Source organism: Grampus griseus (genome assembly GCF_964374135.1).
Source record: "Grampus griseus genome assembly, chromosome: 11".
In the NCBI taxonomy this organism is placed as follows: domain Eukaryota; kingdom Metazoa; phylum Chordata; class Mammalia; order Artiodactyla; family Delphinidae; genus Grampus; species Grampus griseus.
In genome coordinates, this window is record NC_139005.1 from 38,385,682 (window position 1) to 38,392,074 (window position 6,393).

Here is a 6,393-nt window from a genome sequence, read left to right on the forward strand (position 1 = left end):
GGACCCAAAGCCCCAAACCACCTGTTGGCAACACCACCGCCAAGGGGCAGCCAGTGCAGGGATCGGCTAGAACTCAGAATTCCAGCAGCTTCTGAATCCACAATGTAAAGATCACTCAACTTTACCCTGCTTTTTAGGATCCCAGATAACCAGCTGCCTGCGCTTTTTGCCAGCTGTGTTAATGTTTGTTTTATACCGCCTGCTAGTGCTTGTAAATTAAAACTTCTGTTTCATGTCCTCAAACCCCAGTGGCTTTGGAGAGGGTCTGGAGGCACAGATGGGAAAAAGAGAGGTGGCCGAGACAGGCAGACAGTGATAAGGAGGCTAGGAGAGACAGCAGGGGAGTGAGCAAGGGCAAGGGGCGGAGGCCGATCAGGAACGAGGCAGGCGTGAGGCACCTCGCACACCTCTCACCCCAGGTGTTTGGGCACAGCCGGCTGCTCACAAAGGCGATGACAGGACTGGCAGGGGCAGTTCCCGACCCACGGTCTGGAGATCTACAATCTGTCAAAATTACCATAATTACTGTGCCGAGGTAGTTGGATGATGGACAGCTTCCCCCTTCCTCGTGCATCTGAGCATGCGCTCCGTTATGCAAAGCGAAGTGGATGCAAGGGTGAGGTGCTCAGCGTTTTACAGGATGACGGAACGGAGTTCACCGAAAGCTTGGATTGGGGCCAGCAGAACACCATGCTGAGACCACTGGTTCTAAGCCAGACTGCCTGGGATTGAATCCCAGCTCTGCCGCTCACCTGCTGTTCAACCCTAGGCAAGTTCCCTGACCTCTCTGTGCCTTGGTGTCCCCTGTAACTATAGAGCGAATAAGAATACCTTACAGGGCAGTTGTGGTGACTTGAATGAGTCAAGACTTGCAAAGCCTTAAAACAGTATCAGGCACGTAACAAGACCAGATAAGTGTGTGTTTAAAAAAAAAAATAAGGTTACATAAGATCTAATTTACATGGGATGGTTAGGGAAGGCCTCCCTGAAAAAATTACCTTTAAAACAGAGACATGAGAAAGTGGCAATCTTTCTTTTTCTTTCTTTTCGTTTTTGCCACGCCGCGAGGCTTCTGGGATCTTAGTTCCCTGACCAGGGATCGAACCTGTGCTCCCTGCATTGGAAGCGCAGAGTCCTAACCACTGGACCGCCAGGGAATTCCCCATAAGGTGATTTTTTAAAAAAAAAATTCCAAATATAATTCCAAAAATAAATTTACATTTCAAAATGTACACTTTGAGTACTTTCAGGTCTTGGGGATGATTCTTTAACGAGTCACACATCATCCAGCTTACCTGGTTCGGTTGCCGAAGGTAACACCTATTTTCTGGGGTTGCAGCTGTAGCCTGGGGAACTGAGCTTTGCTCTGCGGGAGGCCAAGAGCTTCAGTGGGAACAGCTCTGGCCTCCTAGGCCTTGGTTCTGTTTGATGAGATTGCCAACAGTTGCACGGCCCAGGAGACAAGAAACGAGAGGAGAGACAGAGAAGGCTGGCCTCCTCCGTGGGCCACCAGAGTGCAGCCTGGATGTGCAGGCTCCCCCTCCAGGCTACCCTGCAGGGCCCTGCCCCAGAGGAGCTGGCCATCCACTTCTCCCTCCAACTCTCACCCTGGAAGACTCTGCCGTGTTCCCTAAGTCATACTCTGGACCCTGCCCCTCACTTGATGTCATGAAAATGCCCCTTATGCCCCTGCCTGGGGACTCTTCCGTTCCTGCTCTCCCCCTTAAAGTGACCATTAGAATCCTCCCAAGTTACGTACCTACATAAGAGGGGCCTCCCACAGACAACTGGAATTCGGGTAGGCTGCAGTAGGAGATATTTAGGGGCAGAGAACTCTCTGAGAATGCTTCTAACACAATTGTGCTCACAGCTGACTCTCCCTCCCGCGGGCAGTCTGGCTGGGGGCCACCACTGGGAAGGTGCTCAGGAAGGTGGGGAGGCCCCACAGCCTCATGACCAAGAGGGGTCTGCACAGTCTCACCCCGTGTGACGCCTTGAGCTGTCTAAATCAAAGACACTAATTGCAGGAAGACATCCCAAACCCTTCTAGTCCAAATCCCTGTTTATAAATAAGGAAACTGAGGTCTAGGGAGAGGCAGGGACTTGCTCAAGGCCAGGTGCTGCTGAGGCCGAGGTTCCCGCACACACGGCCCACCTGCGGGAGGACTGCCCTGACACTGGCCTGCGCTGCGTCAAGCTCTCCCGGAGCACTTTTCTGGGAGGCAGAGTAAGTGTAAAGCGTCCTGCTGCCATGGCTGCAGCACAAAGTCACCCTGTCTCCGCCCCTCTGCTGGCTAGAGCCCCCCCGAGCGCCAGGAAAGCCTGAGCTCTCCTCCACTCAGCAACCGGGAAGCAGCTCTGGCTGCCCGCAACTCACACCCCAGCGAGAAAACTGAGGCTCCGAGCCCTCCTCAAGGGCCAACAGGATGGCAGGCAGCGTGAACGTTCGGCTCCCTGGCTCCGGGTTCGTAACGGTCAGTCTAAACACACGCAAGCAACCAGAGTCTCACACTTTCCCACACAAAGTGGGTCTGGGCTCTGAGCCCAGCCTTTCCTCCTTCTTCTGGGGGTCCCTAGGCCCATGCTCCTGCAGAGGCGGCCCCTCTGGCCCCATCCAGACCACCTGGCCCGCGCACGAAGGCCCCAGGCGTGGGAGAGAAGAGATCTCAAAGCGCAGGGGAGTCGGACTTGGCTTCTCAGAGAGATCAGTTTCATCATCGCTGGGCGGGATGGTAGCCACCCATCACTTGTACCACAAGCCCCTTCCAGGGCCCTGTCAGGCTGGGCTAGGCTCCGGTCTCAAAGAGCCCAGAATCTCAGAGAGGGTCACCCAGATTGGCTGGAGACGGCAGCTGGACAGGCCTGAGAGGACACTATGTACTTCCAGCCCATGGCCTTGGCACACGTGAGAAGCCCAGAACTTTGTGCACGGGGCAGGGTCTGAGTACACATTCTGGAAATGCATTTATGCTCTGACCTCCATGGGAGGGAGGAGGGATCAAGAACAAGGGCCAGGTCAGAGACCTTCCCAGCCACCAGCCACCATACTGGTACTCAGGTGGTTTGTACCAGTGGTGAGCTGAGAGCAGCCCAACTCTGGAAGGCAGAGCTGTGAGGCAGGCATGCAGGGTTCTGGGGGCCGGATGGCTGGGACCGTGAACCTGCAGCCCAACGGAGCAGCTGGGGGCCTGGGGGCTTAGGGGTGAGCAGTGAGACCCCGTGGCCCTAGGCACGCACCGCTCTCTGGCCTTGCCCTCTGTGGCATCTTGTCCCCTCCGATGGCCTTGTCCTGTGCCCGTCTGCCTAGCTGGGTGGTCTGCTCCAGGACGGCCAGGGCTGCCCGTCTTATAGGTAGGACTCCCCTACAAAGCCCATGGTAAGTATTCCAAAATGAAGGGAGGGAGGGAGACGTTTATATGCTGTGTCTATCCCTACGAAAGCAGAAAATGTTGGGGCTCAGAAAGGTTGCATCTGGAGTGCCAGGGGCACGAGGAAAGGCATGGATGGGGAGGCCCATTGCATGGGCATGGCTGATATACGTCCAGTTCCTTCACCAGTCCACCCTGTTATTAACCAGTTATGTGACCTTAGGCAAATCTTTACGTGCTCCAGTTTGACTACAAAACAGGGGTAAAAATACCTACCCTATCATCAGGGTAAAAATTAAGATAACAGATGTGAAAGTGTGCTGGAAAGGATGAAAACGCTACTCAAATCTCAATCTATTAGCGCGATAAATACTGTGAGTAACAGCAACATTAAGAAGATTAATCTTTGCTGCTTGGAAGGCAGAGCAGGCAGAGGCCCGGGGCTGCGGCTGCCGGGAACACAGAAGCCACGGAGAATGTGAAAGCAGGTCTGCAGCCCCCCCACCCCCGGGCCCCGCCCCCAACCGTGAGCTCTAACTCTGCTCGATGCCTTGGTGGGGGAAGGGCGCTAGATCACCACCTCCAGGTCTGTCCTGCTTGGAGGGGGCTTGGGGAGAAAGGGGATGGCTGGCTCCCAGGAGAGAAGTGGGAGCAGCCAGAGGGTCGGGGCTCCCCAGGCTGCCCTACCCTTTCACCAGGTCCTGCTCAGCCTGCTGGAGGGGAACCCTCCCTGGTGTGCACCCCACAATTACAGTCCTGGCCTGGTCCCCAGGCTGCCCCAGGGCTCTGCAGGGAAACTAAGGATAAGAGGGTAAAAGAGGGATGTTAGGAATTACCACCTCTGTCCTTTCTCCCCATAGGACACACACACACACACACACACACACACACACACACACACACACTCCCTCTCTGCTTTACCCCCTTTTAGGTAAGAGATTGTTTTAAAGGTCTGACCTCAGACTTCCTTCTTTCAGCAGTCCCATGAATTCCTCCTCCCATCGCAGCTCTCCCGAAGCTGGGACACACACTGGGGGCCCCCTACACACAGCCCGGGCTGCTAGGGCGCACAAGGGATGCCACAACTCCACCCCATGCCTGGGCAGTCAGGGATACAGAAGGTGACACAGCCCTCAGGGCAAGAGGCCACCGTGACCTGGAGCCTTTCCCTCCGCAGTGGTCCAGCCCATCACTGGGGCCTTCGGCTCCCGGTCTATGTCCCCTGCCTGCCCTGGGCACTGCTTTCCTGGCAAGGCCTCTCCCTACAGGCTCAAAAGGTGTCTGGCCCCAGAGACTAAGGCAGCTAGAGGTGGCCAGGCGGTCAAGGTGGAAGGGAGATTCCTGCACAGCCAAAGCTCCTTGGGGACACGGGTGTGACCACAGGGAAGAAAAAGAGAAATGCTGATGGAGGACACCAGCCCCACCACGCTCAGCTCCCACCGTTCATCACAGGCCTGGTCTCACCCTGGGTCCGAAAGGATGGAGAAGGGCGCCTGGCTGGCCGGTCTGGCCTTTGCTGAAACGTTGACAGACAATGGGTTTAGGAGAGAAGAAAGGCCCTGGGAGTCTTGACCCACCGGGCCTGCACCTCATGTCATGACTGCTCAGCTCTGGAAGCTTCCGTGCCTCAGGGTCCTCCATCTCTACCCATGGGCAAGGGCACACTGGCTTGGTTACCTTGCCGTCTGCTCCACCCCAGGCTGTTCCTGAGGGAGTGGGCTCCCCACTTCCTCTGAGGTGATGTTGCCCCAGCAGGCAGAGGACACAGGACAGCCGTCAGCTGTCACCTCAGCTGCAGAGGCAGAGCTGCAGTTTACTTGTTTGCCACTAAGCGCTGATCTGAGATCATCGTATCACACCCATCTTACAGATGGAGAAATGGAGGCAGAGAACTGTTCATTGACTTGCTCAGATGCACTTAGAAACCCGAGGCATAATCCCAGTTGGGCTGCCTCCTGCCAAGGGCTCTGGCCCTTTCTGGAAGCAGTGCGTGTCCATGACCACAGGGATGAGAGGTTTGGCAGTGTGGGGGGTGGGGGGAAGGTGAGGGTGTGTCCAGCCTGAGCCCCAGCAGCTGTACCAGCTGCCTCCTCCTCCCAGGTATGGGCCCACTCCCTCCACATGCCCCAGGACCCTGCTGCTCAGAACCTACTCCGGGTCATCCCCAAGGCCGAGAGGCCCCTCTCGGGGTCAGACAGCGCACCTCCCCTGGCCAGGCTCAGAGCCACAGGGAGCAGAGAGGAGGGCAGCCCCACCTGGGGCTTCCTCACGTGAGTTCCCGTGGCAGGAGGGTCCTCACTGCCCATCACGGCAGCTGGCAGGGGAGAGGGGACTCCAAGCTGACAAGGCTTGCTGGCAGGAAATCTGACTCCTGGATGCCCTTAGGCCTCAGCAAGGGATGGGCTCCCCTCAGAAGCCTTGGCCTTAGCCTCTCCATCACCTCCGCCTCGCCTCGCCTCCCGGAGCACCGCCCAGCAGGGCTGCAAGCATACGGGCAGGAAGTGGAGTGGGGAGGGGAGAGGAGGGAGGAGCGACCTCTCAGACCACTGTGGACAGCTGAGGGCCACTCCGGCCAGCCCCGTGCAGGGCTCCAGGCTCCTGCCGCTCTGGTGACCAAGGGGCTGAGGTCCAGCCGCAGTCAGCCTTGGAGCCCTGCAGGGTCCCAGAGACCATCCCGGGCAGGGGGCAGGGCTCGGCCTTCCCTGCCACACCCCCCGGGGCTGGCCTGAGAACACAGCCTCTCTGTCCGCTTAGGGTAACAATAAGTCTCCTCAGGGACCACCACTCCCAGACAAACAGCCCCGACCACACCCAGCTGTTTATCGCACAGGCCGTGGAAAGAAAAGCAGCACGGCCCCCACCCTTCCCTGCCTCCCCACCTCCCCGGGCAGCGGGCCTGCCCCTGCCACCCACATGCCACACACATGCAGACGCTCGGTCCACTGCGGAAACACACCCCAGGGGCCCGGCGATGGCCGGTCAACAAAGCCGAGAGGCATGGAATCTGGAAAAGACCTGGTGTGGA